At 42.9% G+C, this 22,931-nt stretch overlaps 1 long non-coding RNA gene across 1 annotated transcript; it reads left to right on the forward strand.

The window, feature by feature from the left end:
* Window positions 1-1,728: 1,728 nt before the first annotated feature.
* Window positions 1,729-8,293, forward strand: LOC135295507 (uncharacterized). The gene is made up of 3 exons (XR_010357628.1): window positions 1,729-2,085; window positions 2,244-2,345; window positions 7,948-8,293. It is a non-coding gene; the product is annotated as an uncharacterized LOC135295507 (long non-coding RNA).
* The last annotated feature ends 14,638 nt before the right edge of the window (window positions 8,294-22,931 follow it).

Below are 22,931 nucleotides of genomic sequence, written 5' to 3' on the forward strand. Positions count from 1 at the left end.
CCAGAATGCAGGAACAGTGTGTGTGATTTGTGCCAAAAGTGTGGAATGAGTATTGCAGCTGAAGAGGCAGGTAAATTGCCTGGATTACACATACAGCAAAATAGTCAGGCAGTCTCTAGGGTTACTTGCATGTGCTCAGATATATTTTTTGTTGAAGCTAATAGCAGTCCCATATATGTATGAAGGAGAAGAATATGGACTTTCCTGTTGGACCTCAGCCAGAGCCAGCCAAAGGAAATGGGCATTCTTGGCTTTGTTATTGTTTCTGGAGAGACACGTTATACCTCTGTCCATTTTGATGTCTATAGCTTTGTAGTCTCTGGGGTTAAAGCCCTCTTTGTTTGGTCTGAGCTTTACTGTCACAGCCAAAATCTACAGAAGTTGATTGTAAATGTGTTTACAAATGGAATTTCATAGGATAAGTGCTATAAGTGTGCCTCTGAAATACAGCTGTAAACTCTGTCTTTAATTGCAGGCTGTGAAATTTGGAATAGCTGGGCTAGTAGAACCACTTGTAATTTTCTAGACTTACTAACTAGACCCCCACATTTTTTTTGCCAAATGGAATTAAAAATAACCTGTAGTTTACCATGTTCGTGTTATCAAATTCTCAGAGAGAACCTTTCCTAGGAATCATTGTAGGTTTCAGGTAGACACCTGATACTGCAGTGTAGTTCCATGCTGAATTCTAAAAGCTTTAGCAAAAGCATCTGCATGGAGGGTAGTTCTCATGCTGTACATCTCACTAGGAGCCAGGTGGATTGAAATCCTGCATGTTGTGCTTTTCATATGAGAACCATTTACTGGTTTCGTACATAAAGGTGGTTATTTTTTATACTAATTTAAGTTTTTGGTCTGGTTTTGTTTTGTTTTTAATTTAACTGTGGTTGAAGTTTGAACCATGGCTTGCCAGTGTATGAAGTGATTTTTAAAGGAAGTGAAACATCTTGGCCTCAGTTTCCCTTAAGCTTAAAGCTTTGAATTGCAACTACAGAGCTTCTTGTTGTATACAAGATAGTAATTTAATGCACTTTATTTAAAAAAGGCACAAATTATTTTCTTTATAAAATGTTACAATTGCACTATGCTGTAAGGATTGGTTATTAAATATAAACTGTACAGTTTTGTAGTCAACATTGTGTTTAGTCATAAATGATTGAAACAATTACATGTTTCAGTTAAATGTTAATTTTATATGTGGTGTGTGTAGCCATAAATAAATTTTCCTTTTTAAAAAAAGAATGGTTGTTTGTTTTATTTCATTGAATTCCCCATTCTGTTTCAAATAACAAAATTATATCCTTCTACAAATATAAGATTTAAGTGTGTTGCAGTGCAAAGAGATGACAGATGACACTGACTAAACTTGGAGGATTAAATTCAGATGTGCAAACTTTAGTTGAATTTCTGTAGATCCCCTGCATTTACAACACTGCAGAAGGAAATACCAGGCACTACAAACAAAAACTCTGAAAGAAGAGCTAACAGGAGTTCTTGAACATAGAGTTTCAAGAAGCCAGAGTAACCTTCCATGTCTACCTTTCTTATTCAAGTTAATTTATCTATACTGCACTCTCTTCTGACACGCTGCCTTTTATTATCATTGTATACACTCAGTTTTGGGGAACAAAATGCAGTATGGGTTACAAGAGGATCTGCATTTGGTCGCGCTAAATGGATGTAAATACTTAATATTTTTGTTAGCAGTCATTAACTGGGAGAGGTAAAAGTTACTGTGGAAGTAAGAAACTGTGTTAACCTAGATTTTTTTCAGAAGTTTGGTCCTAGTCCTTGAATTAAGTAACTGAAAAATGAGATGCATGATCACAGTTCTCTATTTCCAATTTGACTGTTTTAGACAGGCTAAAAGAAGACGGCGGACTTTCTCCTTTTCCAAATTAAATTTTTGTATAAAATATATAACTTAATTCCTCTGAATGGTTTTCTTGCATACCCATCTTATTTCCCAGGCACATAAATTGATGGAATGAGTTACATCTTTAACCATAGGACTGACTGTCATGGACCACAGCCACTGAAATGTGGCTTCTGAAAGAAGTGGGACAGCGACTGACAGATATCCAGGTAAATGATCAACGGTGAGACTGCTTCCTTTATACTGTGTAGGACTGCAGTCCCGCATGTCAGATGGATCCTGGAGGAGATCTTAGGGATGTGTACTTGTACCAGAGCTGTCCTCTCCACCTCTTACATCAGCATTAGGCACCACCTGTTTTGTCTAGAGAAGAAGAAACTGGTATCATGGTGCAGGAGTAGAGACCCAGTTTGTTTCTCTGAGCCAAAAGGACTGCAGCATAGTGGTGATCAGGATGTATTTGATAAAGGTAAGAGAATTATGAATAATGGATTTGCAACTTATGTGGCCAATAATAAATGGCCACTGTACTTATAAGGATTAAACAGTTGCAAGCTGTCAGGACATGGAATAATTTCCATGCTACAGCAAGCAAAACAAAGTTTTGTTGTATGAGGCCCACAAATGGAAATTAAAAAGTGTAGTTTCAGTGTTCTTTAGTTCAAGGATGCTTGACTGCGTCATTCCAGATGTGCATGCCTGTTCTTGGGCTCATTTAAGCGTCTGTAAGTCACACCAGAGATGAGCTGCTGAGTTGGATGGACTTTTGGACACAGTGCAGCACATCTTACCTCCTTACTAAATTCTTATGAGTTGTCTTAGTTACAGCAGGGTGTCTACTACGTCACCACTGTCCTTTACCTTGAATCTTTGATGTCCATGCAAAGTGTGAGGCCAGTGCAGTTAACAGAGATTTTACATTCATTGCTGAAAACATTTTAGGAGAAATCATCAATCTGGCATGTAGGACAAAGACAACTCCATTTGCAGATATTTAAAAAATGCTCCATTTTAAAGTTATTTTGAAATTATCTATAATCATACACATCCAAGTGGTTTTTTTCTCTAAAATTGTTTTTAAAATTAGCAGCTCAAATCTATTTTTTCTTTTTAGTTTTTTTTTTTGAAATGTCATCCTCATAACAAAACTGCTCCTTGGGGTTGGTACTACTTTGGATTCCTCTAATGTGGATGTGAGCTGAGCAACCCCACTGCTGTACAGCATGTTACACCCAACACTTGGTTGCTGCATGCAGATCAGCTCTTACCTGAGCACATTGTGCTTGTGAATTTTATTGGGATTTTCTTTCATATCTGCAAAAGCCTTTCATCCCCATATTTTGCACTAATTGCGAAGCTGGTGGCCCTTCAATGCAGACATTCTTTATCTGACAGCAAAAGATATTTTAATGTAACCAGGACACTGCCTTCCCACCAGTGGCCTAGCAGAGTTGCTTTCACCTTCATTTTTATCATGATGTATGGCATTTAAATGGTGCTTGACTGAAAGCCTATATAAACACATTTTCTAAGATACATTGAGTTTGCCATCATCATCATTTTGAGCTGTCAAGCTCAAAAACACACACTTTCCAGAACAAGGATCAACACATTCCAAATCATTCAGCTTACAGGGAGAATAGAGAGGCTATGGCAAACTAAAGCAGGAGAGAGCCCTCACAGCTCCAGTTTCAGGCATTAGTCAGGTCTAAATGGTGGCAAAAGATTCCAAAATCTCAAACTAATGTCAAGATTTCCTTCAATCCCCTGGCTATTCCTACTCTTTCACCTGTACATGAGGGGTGACAAAGAGGGGGCTGGTTCTTGTTCCCTCTACCCCCCCTCACATGGCATCAGTTGCTGCAGCCTTCAGCTCCACTTCTGTTTTTTCCAAGAGCTGGAATTCCTCAATGGTGCCACTGGTGATGCAGTCCAGGGACTTACATGGAAATTACTGTTAGCGTGGCAAACCATGAATCTGCAAGGGCATGAGGCTGGAGAAGGAAGTATTTGCTATTTGCCAGTTTAGCCCAACCAAAAAAATGTTCCCTGACATCCACGCAGTGTTTTCCCCACTAGCCCTGGCCTTGAGGCAGGCACCGTTGGGGTGGAGGGGCTGGTCCCTGCCCAGCCTGCAGACACTCCCTTTGCTCTATAACTCTGCAGATATGGTTGAGTTCCCTGCCTGGCAAGGTAGCATATGTTACACTGAGCCAGGGCCACACGGCAGCAGCTCATCCCTCCCTTGATGCTTTGGATCTTTCTGCAGCTTTGTTTCTTGCTCAGATGGGCTCCAGGACTTAATGTCAGTGCTGGATTCCCAATCCCTCCACAGCTTTTTGTGAGAACTAATGAAACAGATCTGGTTTTTGTTGTTTAATTAACCAGCCTATATTAGTGTCCCTGGAGCTCTCTGTGCTGAGGTTGGTTTTGGTTTGGGTTTTACCCTCTCCTAGAAAGATGTCACAGAGAAATAGTGCAGTTCTTAATGTTTGGTCCGTTTCATTCATCACGCCTTTTCTGGAAAGTGTTTGTTTGCCTTCCACCCAGCCACAGCTTGTGCACAGCCTTTACAAAAACACAGTCAGCCTTGCCAAGAGATGAGTCTGGTGTTAGATCTGCAGACCCCCGTGTCTGCCATCACAGGGTCATTCAGGCTGGCTCCTGATCAGCAGCTGCATGTCAGTTGTGGAATTGTGTTCAGAAGCCGCCCTCTTCCCCAGGAGCAGCAGCAGCCACCTGCCATTGCTAAAATCAGGTGGGGTAGCCTGAGAGTGTTCCTTGGTGTGCTGTTTGCTGCTGCTGTGGTCACCACATCCCTGGGGTCTGGGGAGGGTGGATGTGCAGGACAGAGAGCAACAGGCAGTGTTCAGGGAGGCTGATTTCCTTCCCTTGTGATCCCAGGTTGTGATCCCAGGTGTAGGAACAGACATTTTACCTGTCCAGGATGTGTTTGCTGCTCAGCCATCCGTGGTGCATCTTCTCTCTAAGATTCACCTGGCTAGCTGGGTGCTGATAGACACCAGCCCTGCCCTGTAGCCATGCAGCGAGGCTGTGCTGTAGGAGTGTGTGCACAAAGCTTGTTGGCTTCCAGCTCATATCAATTCAGTGTATTTCCTTGCCTTACCAAGGAATGTTGTATTCTTCTTCAGAGATTAGATAATGCATTCCTCAGAGCTCGGTAGTTTCCCTTCGGTGTTTTTCTGCTTCTCCTTGATTCTATTAGAGGCTGTTTTAGTGAGCAGCCATTGATCACATACATCTGTCTCCAGAGATCTAAACAGCAGAATCTCCATAATTTCCTCTGCTTCACAAAATGATACAGCGTTTCATTAAAGACAAGTTAAAAACAGAACAAAATGCTGCTCCATGTCCCTTTCAATCACCTCACCTTCAGCAGTCATTTGCAAAAAGACTGTTTCTTTTTCCTCTGCTTGGAAGTTATTTTTTACACCATTTAAATGACAGCTTAATCTATGATAAAAGGACTTCCCCGAGCACAGGTCTTCCCCTTGTGTCAAAATATCAGTGGATTCCATATTTAACATCAGACACAGCTGCATTGCAGCCCTAGGTAAAGTTTTCCTGTGAATAGCTTGCATGATATTGCATCGCTGTGGAGAGCGCTTCCTCTTGGAAAGCTGTTCAGAGACAAAAGTCATCAGGGCTCCAGCCCCATAGTGGAAATCAGCAGCAAAAGCCCTGAGCAGCAGCTAAGTACCTGTAAAGATGTCAGTGTTCCTGGAAAGGTGAGGCCGTGTATAGAATAATTCAGACCTTTTATGATAAAGTAGCAATATTGTTTTGAAGGATACAGAAGGTTTGACAAACACCCATAAAGTGCTTCACAACAGATAGCAACTTGAGCACAGAGGTCATATCAAACATGTGGCAAACAAAAATATCTGCTGCTCTTCCTTCTTGCTTCTCTAAGTGTTTGCTGTGAGAATGTGGCTGATAAAACTAGTGCTCTCTGTCACTGTGCATTTGTGAGATTAATGTATAAAAGAAATTATTACAGTGAATTTAACATTTACTTAAAAGTTCTGAACAATTTCCACTCCTCAACTAGGCTACATCACATTACATCACCCGTATGTCTCCCTCTCAGCAGCTTTTATCACCTGGAAGAGTGCACCACCACACAGCAGTTGTAAAGCTTAACAGAATATTGCCTTGTTTCAGTCTTGGAGTGTAAAACAGGCTGGCCTCAGCCTTCTGCTGATGCAGAAGCAAATAGCAGTGTAAAAAAAGAGACAGCAATTTGAAAGGCTACCAGTAATGGGGCAGGGGAGAGATAGGGGTACTTCACAGGTTCTGTAGAGCTTTGGGCACTGTGCCTGACATGCCTCCAGTCTGAGGCAGGGGAAACCCAAGGGGAGAGACAGCAACTGAGAGTTTCTGGGCAGTGCATCAGGTTAGAACCTATGAGGCCTAAGGTTTATTTGACCCATTAAAAGTTACTAAAAGCCTCGCTTCTAAGAGGGTTTTACCAGATGCTTTTCTTTCCTGGTGAAGCTGGAACCCTAGAGATATTTTGCAACCAGCATCCACTGGTTCAACTGCAGCAGAGGTACAATTTCCTGCAGAAAGGTCACAGGCCATTTGCAGTTTTCCGAGTCAAAAGCAGTCCTTAAAACTCCATCTAAAAACCACCTGGCAGCAGTTGTCAAGCGCTGTAATTGCCCCCGTGTTGCAGCAGCTGACTGTGAGAACCAGAACTCGAAACAAAATCCTGCCCAGGAGAGATTATGGGTTTGTTACTGATGGTAAAAGCAGAGCAGACGTGTAAGTGGAAGAGCAGGATGCTGCTTTTGAGTGCACAGCATCACGGCTGGGAGACGGTGTTCCAGAAATAAGTGGGGTAATGAGCTGGTGTTATGTGAGAGCTCATCTTATGTACAGTGAGCATTGCAAAAGAATTCAGGAAGCAATGCAGAAACTTTTTGATAGCTCTGCTTTCCCTCTGTTTCAGCATCAGGAGAAAGAGAGGTCTGGGTAGCCGGTGAGGTGTAGTGATGGTGTTTCAGATCACTGTGAGAAAAAAAAGCTTGGAAGCCAGCAAGGCAGCTGAGAGGGATGCAGCTTGGACCAGCCTGGACAAAAGGATTTTAATGTTGATGCCTGAGATTTGATATAAAATCAAATTTAGCAGATGAAATCACTATAGAGGAAGTGATGGGAAGCTCTGATATTTACATAAAGCATAGAGACATCTGTCCTTTAACCTACCAAGAGTTTATAATACTTAAATTGTCATCAAGGCAACAGAGGTCAGACGGCTCAACAAATTGACACCATCTTGTGCTGCATTTGGGTGTTTAGAGGTTTGTTTTATAAACACACAGCCCTACAGGTAAGTCAGAGGTTGCACAGCAGCCTGTGAGGAGACGCTGGGGGAGCTTGGCTCATAGAGCCTGGAGAAGATCTTGCTTCACAAGCACCCAACAAAGCTTGTGAGGGTGTTATCAAGGATCCAGGATCTTCACATGGTACATCCTGAGAGCCTGCAGGCCCAAGTGAAACAGTGAGGAGGAGACTGGATATAAGGAGAAACTATTTCCCCATTCCGACAGGAGGCAGTGGCACAGGTTGGCCAGAGAGGTGGTGCAATCTCTCTTGAAGGTTTTCAAGAGTCACTGGATAAAACCTTGAACAACCTGGTCTGACCGTGCTTTGAGACAGAGGTTGGACCAGAGACTTCCTGAGGTTCCTGTGGTTCTCATGGACAGTGAGAGATGCCTGTGGGTGTCCATGCCACGATCCGGAAGGCTTGGACCTTGACAGAGCATTATCATAGAATTGTAGAATGTTAAGGGTTGGAATGGGCCTTAAAGATGATCCAGTCCCAACTCCCTGCCATGGGCAGGGACACCTCCCACCAGACCAGGCTGCTCAAGGCCTTATCCAGCCTGGCCTTGAACACTGCCAGGGTTGGGGCATTCACAGCTTCTCTGGGCAGCCTGAGCCAGTGTCTCACCACCCCCACTGTGAAAAATTTCTCCCTAAATTCTCTAACCTAAATTTCCCATCTTTCAATTTGTACCTGTTACTCCTTGTCTTATTTTTAGTTCATAACAAGGAGGTAGACAGAGATCAAGCCTTGGAAGATACTCCCTAGGAAATGTGGCATCTCCATCTCCTGCCATGTAGATCAGCTACTGGAATGGCTTGAGCCAAACACAAACTACTGGATTTAGTAGAAGAATAAATGACTAGCAGATTAAAAGAGCCTATAAAATACTGGTGGTCTGGCTCAAAGATCTAGTGGATGTTTCTGGAGTTAAACAAGAGGAGTCAATGGCCATGGTCACAGCAGAGGCATTGACACAGACTCCACAAGTTACACATTGGATCTTACTCCTGTTCCTCTTGGTATCTGCTGCCTTGAACAGTGACAAACAACTTTGGTGCCTTCCAAAGAGGAAGGAAAGAGAAACAATGGGCCCCCCGCCATTTTTTTTTTCACTTTTTACACTATGCCCTTCATAATTTTAAGGATTTCCCCTATTATTGATAACATTGGGTGCTCACAGAAGGTAACACATTTTAAAATTTCAGACATTATAAAAAGATCTGCCTTGGGGCACGAGCACTGAAAAGAAAATTAATTAAAATTATACCAAGATCTTCACTGGCCCATAGTGGGTTTATGTCATATCAGAAGCAGTATTTAAAAGAAAAAGTTAACACTTGTGTGTCAGTCTACTCAACAGATAAACCAAAACAGCAGAAGGATCAGAGTTACAGCACGAGGCAGCATTAGCATTTGGATTCTGAGTGGGAAAAATTTCCTAATACCATTAAAACATCTTTTTTGTCAAACCAAACAGCTCACAGTCACTCAATTCCAGCCCAAGCTGTAGGCAGATTTCAAGTCTGCAGGGCCATATCATCTGGAAGAATTAAAGCAGAACCTTGTGTCTGCAGGGTACCTGGCACAACATACCTTGGTCCTCACCTTAGAATCATAGATAACCTGTGTTTAATGCAGATTTAAAAAATATTACTATCAATCACAATTATGAGTTCACTATGATTTATTTATCTACTTGAAATAATTTGAGGGTATCAGTCTAGTTGGTGGTGACTGATCTATTATTCCTTTGATGTTTGACTCTTATTCATGGACTGGAAAAGAACCAAGAGCACAAAAGTGACTTAAAGACACCCTGTCCTCCATAGGACTGAGGTACAAGGAAAAGCTTGCACAATTTCTGGATGGAGTGAGCCTTCCAGTCACCAGGACTACCAATGCTGAAGTCACAAGGGGGGGAAAAAAGGGAGGAAAAAAATCCTGCTTCTGCCAGCATTACTAATCAAGTACTAATGGTTATGATATGAACATTTCCTATGGCAGCTGGTGCATTGCTAAATTAATACATATTCCTTAATACTATTTGCTATATGATTATGTCTGGCATTATCTCTCTAGATATAATACAATTTTGCTGCTATAACAGAATAAAATACTACACATCCACTGTTTATAGAAATGCCTGTTCCCTGCTCTGTCTTTACAGTGGACCAAACCACCTGAGTAAATGAAGTAACAGCTTGTTTGTCAGTGTCCCAGCCACCTGTAAAAAACCCTTGCTAGGAATCCTGGTCAAGCTGCTTTAGGCTTTTGTCCTGTTGAAAAGATTCATTGAAAGTCTTGAATCTGCAACAGGAACTTTTTCCTGATTTATACTGCGTGAATGTTTAAGAAATGTTCACACTCAAAAAATATCTGATGGAAGTCTCCATCTGGACCAATTGCAATGGGCCCACCACCATCCTGCCCAGCCAAAACCTGCTCACCTGGCAGCTTCCATCTCCATTAGCCACAGAGAAACACGTCCCCAGTTCATTTGCAGTTGGTCACTGAAAACCCCAAGTGCTAACTCCTGAGTGACATTCAGGGAGCCCATCCTGAAACAGAGCAGAAGGTGCCCTACAAATCCTCAGCAGCTCAGCCTTGGAGGGTGTGAGGCTGCCAGGGAGAGTCATCACTTAGCCTGAGGATGAGGGAGGATGGGTGAAGGCTTGTCTTTAGGAGAATGTGGGCTATAAACTGTGCCAGGTTCACCTTAAAAGAAAAGCATTATTTCCTAACTTTTCATATAAGGGGGAAGGAAATATTCCCACACAGAACTGGGTGAAAAAAAATGTGCCTCCTTGCCGTATAAACCTGGGCTCTCTGACATGGGTTATCTACTGACCACCAAAGGCCACCCCTTGGGTAGGAGGGAAGTTCTCAGGAATATGTAGAAGTGAGACTGGGGGACACATGCTCGCATCATTCCCTGAACACTGTTGGAAATGAAGGTGTGTGGACAATCTCTTCCACATGGAGTGCATTCCACAATGGAGACTAACAACAGAGACATCATGAAACTTCAGAAGTACCAAAAATGATAGTGTCACACATTTACACTCATCCATAAGGTAGAGCCTGTCCATCATCACTCTGCTCCCTGACAGGAGAAGGAGCAGCTGAGGAGAGTTCCTGGGGGAACCTGCTTGGCATTGGTGTTTTCCCAAGTGGGGTCTGAGCCACAAAATGAAGTGGAGCTTCCAGAGCCCAGCAGAGCTGCACACAGCTGTGCAGGGTACCTGCCCCCTACCTCTGCTACAGCACAAAATAGTGTGTGAGCCCTGCCAAGAAGCTGATCTGAGGCGCACCACAGCACATTCTCACTTGAAAGACAAAGAAACTGAAATAAACAAAGGAAGAAGTTTTGTCTTTATGAGTACAACTCCCAGGACAGCAAGGCTTTCCCTCAGCTCTATATAACCAATAAAATGGAATTACAGAAACCACATGACTAAAATTTTCTTAGGCCCATGCATATTCCTGCAAGCATTGGGAACAGATTAAAACCAGAGCAGCTAGTAACAGTGATATCTCATCCAAAAGATTTGCCTACTAATGAGAGACTGCAATGCTCTGCCGAGGAGAATCCAAGCACCAGGAGCAGAAGGATCCCGAAGCTGCTGCAAGGCAGCCCTGGTGTGAGCAGTGGGGCAGAGGTGCCCTGACTGAAGCCCAGGGGGAGCTGCAGTGCCACCTCCCTTTTTGTCCTGTTATTATTTTTCCCTGCCCCATTCTGGCAGATATTCTCCTGTCCCTCCCTGCTTTCTCTCTGCCTCCTGCCAAAGTAGTTCAGGAATTAGCAGGGGATGCTCTTTGGCCTCCTTGTCATTACATTTAATTAGAAGACACCCTCATTTGCTTTGCTTTTGCTCTCCTACCTGGCAGAGTAATTTGCATTTCACAGGCCATTCTTGAGTCTTGTTCTTGCTCTGCCTGAAGTGAGCAGCACAGAGGGTCACACTGAGAGGCGCAGCAGCAGCAGCAGCTGTGGCACAGCCAGAGTCGACAGCTGAAAGAACACCTGGGAAGTCTACAGGACTGGTTAAAAATTAATGAAAAGGGGAAAATGCTGAACATGCAGTAGGCCTGGGCTGTCTAAGGTCAGTGCAGACACAGAGAGCATCACAACTAGGTGGCACACGGAGAGCAAACTGAACCCCAAGCACCTCTCCAACGCAGAGTGATAAGAAATTCATAGCAGTTGTATGATCTATGCCCTTTGCCTGTGCCTGGAACATCTGGACAGCAAATACAGCTCTGGAATGCCCATCTCCTCCTCGAATGGCACTATAGGGAGGCAGCAGTTCTGTTTCCACGTCCCTTTGTTGTCAAGTTGTGCCAGTGCTGCTACCAAGAGCAATAACTCATACCAGATCCAGTGCTGAGTCACTTTTTGGCTTCATTGCATAATTTGCATCAGCAGTATCATAACAAACCATCTGCTTTCAGAGACCAGGCATCTTTGCAACACCATGCCCCATACCATGAGTTAGTAATACAGCACCTCTCATGGGTGCCCAGATGGAGATAATCACAAACACTTCCATAATGTTTGAAATAAATCCGATCTTTGAGGAGCATCACCTTCTCAGTGGATGCTAAGAGCTTTTCAGATCTCTGCTATGACAGCACAGATTATGTTGAACCATTTCAGATTGCTCTTGACTTTTCTTTCGTCCCAGCCATGCTTCCATGGCTGAAGCTTCCAGCCTTCAATACTTACAAATGAAATTTGAAACTTTGCATGTGCATAAGCTTTTCCTCAGGCTCACTCTTAAACTGACCTGGAATTATTAAAAATACTAGTGAGCCCGGAAAAATATGTATGTTGCTACATCGAATCCTAAAAGAGATTCACTGCTGAGGAGGCAATCTAGGAACAGAATGATGAGAAGAATCCTGTCTGCTCTATTTCTTGCCACCTGTTCACATGAGGCTTTTTTAGTCTGGTTCACTTAAAGAAATAGGAGTCATACGGCAGAGCTGAAATGCAAACACAAATCAAAATGCCAGCCCTGGAATTTGTTTTGGCTAGAGATCTACAGAGATAGGAAAATATGATAACTGTACAATTCACAAACTCTAGGAATTTCAATAGAATTATCTAGAAGCCACCTTAATTACCTTGAAAGAAATAATTCAGAATCTGCTCTCTTTCCTAGAAAATATCACTAGGTTTAATAAAATTTGCAATATCTAAAGTTTTCTTCCATATTTTTTTGCCTAGATAGGGCACAACTAAAGAAATCAAATTAATCCCTCATGACAGCATGGGAAATAAGGAATGCATAGTAGATACAGGCTTTAAATGCTGCAGTAGAGATGCAGTTTTATAGACAAAAAATTGTCTGTCTGTACATGGTTTTGCTGTACAGACAAAAGCAGCTGCATTACAGAAGGTTAATAATAAAATAGGCTCAGCACTTTAATTTCTAATCCCCAAGAAATTCTGAGAAAACCTCAGTCTAAAGAAGTCACAGTTTTGAGTAAACTACTTGGAAGTCATTACGTGTTCTCTGAAAAAGGTAATTTTTCAAGCTATTAAATCAGCCCATCTGAAAAGCCACCTATTTTCCTCCCACTCCCACAGTTTTGTCATCCTCCTCCCCCTACTTCAGTCCTTGTGCACCTGCTGGTTCTTCTTGCACCTTTGTAAGCACAGAAAAATTAAGACAGACCTAACTTGGTTGTGCAAGCTGATTAAAACCAGAGAAGAGGTGATGTAAAGAACCTGAATAAAGTTAATCTTGGACTAATGGCTGTATTCATCATACAGAAGAAGAGAGAGCATTTATGGGGGTGAAAGAAAACTACTACAACTTGGAGAAGGTGCAGAGAAACAGCCAGGGAGTGTCAATACTCCAGCACATCATGTTCACTGTGCTCTGCTACTGTGAATCACTGCACAAGGTTTTATGTACCAACCATGGCCATTCAGTCAATTTAAATTGTATTTCCTGTTGTGACATGCCTTTGAAAAGAGACATTGTTCTGACTGAAATGTTTTCTTTCACTCTTACTTCTCCCATCTATTCAGAGTCAAAACAAATTATAGCAAAATAGAGCCTTCAGAATGGCTGGAGCAGATTGTTATATGGCTCCAGTTGGCTCAAAGGAAAGAACAAAAAAATATAAAGTGGCAGCACTGCCTTTCCAAGACACGGCAGAGATGGATGCTGGACTGGGAACTACACCATTGCTGTAGGAATGCACTGGCAAAGGTTTTTTTTGCAGAGAAGGCTGACTTTAATCTGAATCCACCCCTGCTTGGTATCAGTATAGTGTTAACTTGAGTACAGCTTGGTCCCTAGCAAATGGGTGGGCTTTGAATCAGGAAAAAGTCAAGGTAACTGTTCAGATAATGTGGCTGCCCACCAACTACCCCTCAAATTCAGATTAGACTGCAGGGACCATCTTTTTTTTGCATGTTTATGCTCTACCTGCATTGCAAGCTTCTGGCTGTAACCTCAAACAATAATAAAATGACGAAGACTGCAACACATTTCTCGTTCTGAAAGAACAAAAACCCCATCTGGAAACAGCAGATATGTCAAATTTATTAAGAGAGGATAAAATGATAAAACCTTTTATGCTGTTAGTACTATTGACTTGTAATCTCTTGATGCAGTTTAGATATTATGGAATTTCAGACTTAATATTCTACCCAGAGGATGATATAAAAGCCATTATTGATTTCCACTCCCTATAAGCAGACTTCATCTCTATGTAAATTAAAGATTGTATAATATATTTCACAATATAGATTAGCTGTCATTCAAGGCTTGATCAGTTCTCATACCAACAGGCAAGTTCCAGGCAATAACAAGTGAACACCCAGTTCTTTCTTCTTTCTAACACCCAGTAAATCTGGTTAGGCCTTTGCCCATTAACACTCACATCTACAGGCACATCATCAAACACCATAAGGAAAATGTGGGATGTGTTTCTTGTGAGAGGAGTGGTGTGCACAGCAGTGCTGCAAAAAGCACCACTCACCATCATTGTCCCAGGGGAATAATTACCCCCTTTCTATTCCCCTGAGGAGCACAGGGGAAGACAGCCATGTCTTCCACCTACCAACTACTCAAATCCTTCAAATATTTGGAGAACTTACAAAAGAGGGAAAATAAAGCAGCAGCATCCACATGGTAAAGTCTCCCACACAGCACCCCAGCCAGCTTCTCCCCTAGCACACACATGGGGAGCAGGGAATGTGGGAACTGCCAACCACTCTCCCCATACCACAGCAAGGTATTTCCCACGTGCTGTTCCCTTAGTGACCAGGAAACATTTGTTTTCTCCTCCTCAGAGCGATGAAGACTGCGGTCTCAATCGTTTGGCAGGGGAAAGCTTAAACCCACCACGAATGTCCTTGTCACACACTGGGGGGAAAAAAACTAATGTTACTGTAGGCATGGGGGGCCACATCAAGCCTGGAGCAGCTTGGTTTGACCCTGCTGTGAGCAGGACGCTGCACAGGAGAGATCCTGGGGCATCCTCCTGCCTGAACTACCCTGTGATCCTATGAAAGAGCACTGGAAAGGCTTTCTGCTAAGAGTGGCTTCCACCACACAAAGGAGCAGCACTGGAGTCTAAGGAAACAGCATTAGCTTTCGTTGCTGAACATATTTCCCTTCCTGACTAAGGGATGGGTTTCAAATCACCTCCCCATCCAAACCTGTACTGCACACAACAGGATGTGGGGAAACTTAAGTCTGCCAAAACCCCGTTCTGACCCTCCAGTCCTTTTCTAAAAGGGAGCCACAAAACTCCCACCTCCTTGAAGAACAACCTTACCAAAACCAGCAAGGCCCTCAGATTATTTCTCATTAGGCTGCTGACAGCTGAGGCTTTCACCTCACTGCATGGTGAAATTCAAAGCACATCACCCAAGTAAAGTTGGAGAATAATCAAGGTTTTCTAGTTTCGTATTAGGCTCAGCTCCAGCCATTGGAAGCCTAATGATGAAACTTGCTGTGCAACTTTTTCTTTAGTGATTTCTATTACCTTGTCACTCAGAAGCTGAACAGCACATCCACTTCTCATCACACATCATTTTCCCTGTAAAAAGACTCATGATTTTTAACTCAAGCATTGCATTTACAGCAACACAGTTATTAAGCATTGATGGGCAGTATCTGTAGAGCTCAAGCACAGAACTGAAAGCAATGGGCACAAAATGACACACAGTGAGGATCCCTCTGAACATCAGGAAATGCTCTTTCACTGTGACCCTGGCTGGGCACCAGCACAGGTTACCCAGAGATGCTGTGGAGTCTCACTCCTCAGAGACAATCAAAAGCCATCTGGACATGGTCCTGGGCAAACAGCTCTAGGTCATCCTGCTTCAGCACGACCTCCAGAGATTCCTTCTCACCTCAAGCCCCCTGTGATTCTGGGAATGAAAAGTTTAAAACATCCAACATTGAGCAATTCGTATCCCTCTCCCAACTTCCTTGGAGGCCTCCTCTTCATCACCTCACAACCAGGGCAGGCTCAGGGCACTTGTGAGGATATTTACAGGTGGGAGCTCAGGCAAGGTGCAGTAAATTCCTCAGCTGTCAGACCTTGCCACTTCAGTGCTTTTAGCTTAATGGCAGGTTTACATTTCAGAGCACTTTGTTCCAAGTTTGTCAAGGACCGAGACTCTCGAGTTTCCAGCAGTTGGCACAGTTGCACATGCACAGAGATTGTGCTGTACATCCACATTTACCACACTACCACTCGATAACTGGGAGAGGAATGTCTCTCCCTCTCTCCAACTCAGACTTCTTCATCTTCTCTCTGTCTTCATACAGTTAAATTTTTATTCGAACAAGCTCTTATGATTGCCCCGTTTGTCCACTGGAGGTCAGTCTCTTGCTACGAAAGACTGTCCCTCTTACCTGGTAGGTCTGCAGGGGACAAATCTTACAGCAGCACCTCATTTTCCTGTCACAGGATCTTAAGGCTTTGGGTACAAGATGAGAAGCCCAGTGCAGTCCATAATGGAAGGTTGCTCCTGGCATGTCCTTTCCCAGTCAAAGTAACACAAAGAATTGCAGGAAGCTCAAACATTGTGTTTTCTCAGCTATTGAGTAGATTCGATCCAAAAGCTGCAAGTGCCCTCCTGCAGCTCTCCCACCACCACTGCAGCGTTGCAGGAGCCAAGTGCCAGACTCCACTCTTGGGTAAAAAAGCATCTCGTTGGGCAGGGAATTCCTAACTGATGAATGAGCATTTTGAAACACGTTCATGCTTTCTGCATTACCTGGCTTTGTATGTAAATCAGACACTAAAGTGCAGTTACCAGCCAACAGATCTTTACTATCTAGTAAATCCTACTTGGCTCGTGTGCCAGCATGAGCTCCAGAGAAGGCGGCTGTTTCGGCTGCTGCTCGGGCTGCGTGGGAGAGGTGCTGCACCACGCTGCTGTCAGCAACACCCGCTCATTAGCAAGGCTTCCTCAGCTCCTGCCAACACTTTGCCAGACATTCAGCACAAAGATGGGCTGTTTGCCTCTCCCAGGCTGAGCAACAGATGATGTTGAAGGATGGCAACAGCAGCGAGCGGGAGGCAGGGAGTGTGGCAAGGAAGGGTGAACAGCCACGAGAACGGGGCTGTTTGGCAGCCACACACAGAGCACACGCACTGGAGTCCATACCAGAACTTCAGCTTGGATCAGAAGCGCTTTGGAAGCAAATCTGCTCACTGCATCTCTCCATGCTGTAATTCCCATCATGGAACAGCACGTGAATTCGATTCCTGCCAGATGCAGGCAGGCACAAGACCTGCTCTCACTGCAGCTCCAGGCATCCAGTTTGCATGAAGAACTGAAGCCCAGCGCCTGCCGTGCCCTGGTCTAGAGTGGCTCCCTTTGAGCCCCACTTCTGAGTCACCTGCACACGATCTCACTGGCCAGCTGACAGCAGGGCTGTCCAGGCTGCACTTTCAGCCATCAAGACTGATGAGATGAGACAATTCCCATGCTGTGGATTGCAAGACCTTGAGCTTTCAAGCTCTGCTTTATTTTCTTTAACTGCCATGCTAAGAAATGAATGGTGCCTGCTGTATCTTCAGTTCTGTCCTGCCAAGAGCACTGATGTTCTCAGAGGGAAATTTTGGTTTTTTCCATCCCACTAGCTCTCCATTTCATCCCATATTATGCTTCCTAAGGCAACAACATTTTCCTGCGTCCTTTTGACAACACTGATACTCCTGTTAGCATTCAAGCAGTCGGGTGAGAATAAATGGTTGCAGCCCAAACCCAGAAAGAAGCAATACCTGCAGCAGGCTGGTAATTGCAGCAATTGTGCAAAGCTCACATCTGGAAGCCTTAAAACAGAGCAGCACTTTAGAGGTGTCCTTTAGCCACACATTCTTTTTATACATCCTGCCACACTGAGTATAGTGTGTTTTGCTTTCTGAGCAGAACACATTACCAGTCCACCAGACTACTTAAGCAGTTTTTGTATTCATGAATTTTAAAAAAGACCTATTTACTATTTAAAATGTCAGCTTAAGTCTATTCATCCTAATCAGGTACGAAGACCAGCAGCGCTGCCAGTGCCATTTGTACCCTCATGTCTCATCTGATCAGTGAAGGAAATAAAAGCTGAGGCAGGCAGATGGCCGAATCAAAGAGAAAGGTCATTGCATACTGCAGCTGATAAGGTGAAGAGAATAAAATAGGGAAGGTGATCTTCAGGGAAAAGGTTAAAACGTAGCCTCACCATTTGGAGGCTTCTGTATGGAGATAAAACAAATACAAAGAGAAGTATCATCAATTTCACTGAAGCACTTTCTCCTATTGTTTAGAAGAGAAAAAAATTCTGAACCTTTCTCTTCTTCCCCATCTCTGTTGTAAAAATCTTTATTTTCTACCTCCCATTTAAGAGACAGAAGAATGCCACAGATCTGTGCTGTTATTCTCCCCATGTAAGTGAGGCATCCATGCTAAATGCTTTTTCTTGGCTAAAACAGTAAATAAGCAGCAATGTTATAGACAACTCCCACATCTCTTCTCAAATAATTCTAGCTGTTGGCAGCTGCCTCACCATTTGGTGTATTTTAACTAAGTTTGAAAATCCCTAAAGTAAGGATTTATTATCTCTTTCAGTTAAGTACGAAGTAAATCTATCAAGCCATATAAATTATTCACATTAATTCTAGAAACGTAGCAAATAATATAGGACAGGAAGGGCACCACAGGAGAGGGATGCAGCATCCTTTACTTAAAAGACTGTGGTAGACCTAAATTCAGTTTTCTAAGTAGACCATGTCAACTTATAGAATAAAGATGGCTCTTAAGAAATTTTAAAAGCATGGGTTGTCATGATAGTCACTGGGGGTTTTGAAGAGAGTACAGGAGATGATAAAAAATGGGATACTCTTTCAGGTAAGCATTTGGTTGATGGCAGTTGGTTGGGTGCTGATGCTTTAAGTTTTAGCTTAAAAACCAAGGACACCATTGCAGCTTCAGGCCCAAAAGGTGTAAACAACAGCAAATTGAGGAGAGCAGTCTGGGAGGATGGGATTTCATAACCTGAAGCTGTAATAGGACAATGAACCCCAAAATGTAAATGGACCAAAAGTGTGAAGACTCATGACTCTCATGACTCTCATGACTTGGAGTCCCACCTTGGGCAGAGCCTTGGCTGGGCTCTTGTGCTGCCCGAGGTGTATCCTTTGAAGGCCTTTCAATAAATACCTGCTTGATTCCTTTAACACTGTCTAGCCTCTCCAGGTCAGCCTCTCAAGGCATCAGCACAAGGCAGCAGTCTTGCTTATCTTTCTGTAAACATTTGTGAAATGTCACAGTGGTGCTTTGCATCACTTATGCCAAATCAGTGACTGGTACTGGGAGGAGCAGTGAGCCTGAAGGATCCAGGTATTTTAAGGTAAACCCCACATGCCCCAAGGAACTGCAGACATTTAAAAATAATCAAGCACTGCACACATTATACATCTTAACAGTCTCAACACAGTCAGATGAAATACTCTGATGAGCCTATACAAAAGTATATAAAAAAGTATAAAACCTATACAGCAATACAAAAACTTTACCATCTGCTGTAAGCAAAGCTTCTAAACCTTTGTTACAGCAAAATGTGTCATAAATACAAATTATGTAGAAATAAATTTGTGGGGAAACTTTAACAGCCATCCTTGAAAGCATTACTTTGGTTGTCATTCTGAGCATATGAAGCAAACAAAAATCCTTCTTCCTCAAAGACAGAAATAATGATTACAACATAATGGCAACCATAAGCAGTGTACCCAGCTGTGTGAAGACAACCCCTAAGGAGAGTTTTAGGAAGCATAGTAAATTTGGAATGAAACACAAACAGAACAGAAAAACAAACCACTGCAGGTGATGCCTTGTGAAGGCTGACCTAGAACAGAGGCTAAACAGAGTTAAAGAATAAAGTGGGGATTTATTAAAAGGCCTCAATGGATACATCTTGGGCAGTACAAGTGCCCAGCCAGGGCTACACCCAGGATGAACCCAAAATGGTCACAAAATGGACAACCAGTCATGGGATTTCTCATTTTGTAAGTTCTGGTCCATTAGCACATTGTCTAATTATAGCTTTAGGTTATGAAGTCCCACCCTTCTTGGTTTTCTTTCTTCAGTCCATATTGTTTATGCTTTTGGGCCTGAGATTTGAATTCGTTTTCCTTGGTCCCAAGCTAGGAAAGGAAATTGTTTTGCCTACCTACTCTGTGAAGAGACTTTACCATCCCCTAATATGAAGTTCATAACTACACACTAAAGCAGTAAAAGCTAAAACCTAAGGCATCACAGGTATATCTGAAAACACCCCAAAATCAGACCAGAGAAAATAAATACAAACAAACATGAAAGAGTATCTCAAGTGAGGCTAAGGTGAGGTCTCAAATGGTTGGGATAAGCAGCAACTTTAAAAAAGGCTTAGCTTAGTGATAAAGTGTTACTCTATAATAAACAATCCTACTACCATCATGCTCCTCCATGGAGAGGAAAAGCCCTGTGCCCTGAATCTGCACCCTTTCTAACACCCACTGGTACCAGTACACTCACAGAGCAAGGATCTACCCAAGGGAAAGACACCGTGGCCAACCAGCCAAACCCCAGGTCCTGCTGAAACAGGGAAGGGGAATATCCTTGGCTGGTAACGTGTAAACCATCTACTGAAAACCAGGAGGATGAGACTCACAAGAAGAGGAGGCAGAGGGACAGGCTGCAGGTGACAGCCCGTGCTGGGCTGTGGAGTTCAGGAGAGCAAGGGCACTGCCACCATGGCTGGTGACTGCATCCAGTTTGTGAAGGGTGACCGGCCACGGTGGGCATGGGCCGTTCAGAAAGGAGAGAAGGTGACTGGAAAGGGACCTAGAAAGTTAAACTCACTAAAGAAATCAAACATTAACAGCAGGATGACTCAGGAAAACTTGACTAAAAAATTCATCAGCACTGGCAGATACCAAGAGAGCACCTGATTTCCAGGAAGAGAGGAAAGAGAGGAGTTCTGCCACCCCCCTCAGTGTAGCTGGCAGGACTTCTGTTTAGAGCTGCTGCCCCAGACAGAGAGGACAGGCTGTGCAGTATGAACTGGCATTAGGGTAACTCAGGCAGATTCCCAGGCCCCTTTTCCTTCCTCTACCCTACACCTGACTGGCACCAAGTGACTGCTGAACAGAGCATTTTCACGTGGTGCCAGAGCACAGAGAGACTGAAATGCGAGTGACTCAGAAAGGCAACAGCTTGAGACAAGCTGCTGAGACATCTCAGAACAGTGGCCCTCAGCTCTAATCTCCAAATCACTGCACATAACCCCTTGACAAGAGAAAAGCACAGAACTCCACCCTGCTCTGGCTAATCAGATAAGAAGTTCTCTATTCAGCTGCAGCAGTAGGAATAATCTCCAAGAGACTACTATATTTAGCTAAGAATCTTAGGGGCAACTTGTCTTCTTATGTAGCTGAAAAGCTCAGCCCAGCACAAACCTGAGAGCGCTTTCCTCTTGTAGGAGTGCACATCTATGTCACCCACAGATGAGAACACATTTCTGCAGAAAAACCTACACAGACTTGACAGCACATGAAAAGAGATTCTTTGCCTGTTAGTAGAGAAAGCAAGATACGAAATCCCATCTCCCTGCTTTATACCTAAAGGACTTCTTTTTCTCAGGGTTCTTGTTCTTTCTCTTCATCTTTTGATAAAAAGATGGGCAATTGGGAACCCACAGTCCTTCTGGAGTAGCCTAACTTCTTTTCAAGTCCAAGAAAACTGGGAAGGGTGTTCAATGATAAGCTCAAGTCTCTCATGACTGTTCTGCAGCAGACACCAGGGACTGAGGGATTCTAGCAGGGATCATAATTTATTTTTATTCCCTATGTATCACCCTCAGTGTTTTAGCACCTGAATGCAGATCCACTTCAATGTGTTAAAAATCCTTGGACTTGAGTTCATGCATGGACTCACTCTTAGCAGGAATGCTTCAGACTCAGAAGTAAAAATCCACACCCCCACAGGGCAAGCACTTTTTCCCAAAGCAGACTATGGCAGGCTGAATTTCCGTGTGGTTTTTCAGAAGGAAAATATGTGTAATGTCACCTTAAAGAAAATTCACTGTAAAAAATCATCTCTGGATAAGCTGTTCCAATATTTATTTTACTTCTTGGCTAGGAACTAATACCTCAGCTCAAAATTTAATTTGTACAACTTCAGCTTCCAACCACAGGATTCTAATGAAGTCTTCATTATTATAAGGTTTACACTCAGTTCAGTTCACAGTGAGATTTTAAACATTTTTAGAAATTACATCTTTGCTGTACCCTTATGTTGTTCCAAGAGGAAAAGAACACCTCTTCATTATTAAAACAGTGCCCAGCACAGGAGAAAGAACACAGCTGAAAAATACATCAAACACCCATGTTCCAAGGAGACATTTCCCTTCCTCCCAACTCCATCTGCATACTGCAAACGAGCTCAGTTTGGAGCTTCTTCTCAACACCATGCATCCTCTCTTACAATAAGGTTTTCTTCTCCCTTCATCTTGGTAAAGTGAAATCTCAAATACCCAAAAATCCATTTCAGTTTAGGTCCATGAAAATTCTTTAAAATTGAAAGGACAACCACAAAAGCTGTAGAAGCAGCATGCTGAGTGACCATCAGTCCTAACTCAAACCAAGCTACAACAAGCACTTATAAATGCTTTACTAAGAGAGCCTTTGAACCAAAAAATTTCAAGCTTGCATATTCGGTTTCTATGTAGAATTGCTGTCTAAGAATTCTGGTCTAAATTATTTGAATTATTTCAAATCAAAAAGTGGGAAATTTGAGAGAAGTAAGAACTGAGAGCCAGAGGTACTGGGGTTTTTAGTTGAACAGAATAAAGATTAATTTATTTTCCCAAGAAACAACAGAGTCTAAGATGCATAAACAAATCTGTTTAATTTACAATTAACCTACTCTATTGCACAATTGGTTTATGTAAGTTCTTCCCAGCAGGATGAAAAGCCTCTCCTGGCTTTAATCTGATTACAATTAAAAGATTAAATTTAAAGTATTTTTCTAGTAGGCCTACATGGGTTTGTGTTTTAAAGTTTTGTGCTGGGTCACTAACCTACAAAGACAACTTCTATTAAAAAAGTGGGCAAGAATATTTGGTGATGTAACTTGTAATTTCTGCCTTATTCTTTCTGGAAGCAGAGCTGGCCTTTAACACATTTCAC

Source organism: Passer domesticus, chromosome 2, assembly GCF_036417665.1.
Source record: "Passer domesticus isolate bPasDom1 chromosome 2, bPasDom1.hap1, whole genome shotgun sequence".
Classification (NCBI taxonomy): domain Eukaryota; kingdom Metazoa; phylum Chordata; class Aves; order Passeriformes; family Passeridae; genus Passer; species Passer domesticus.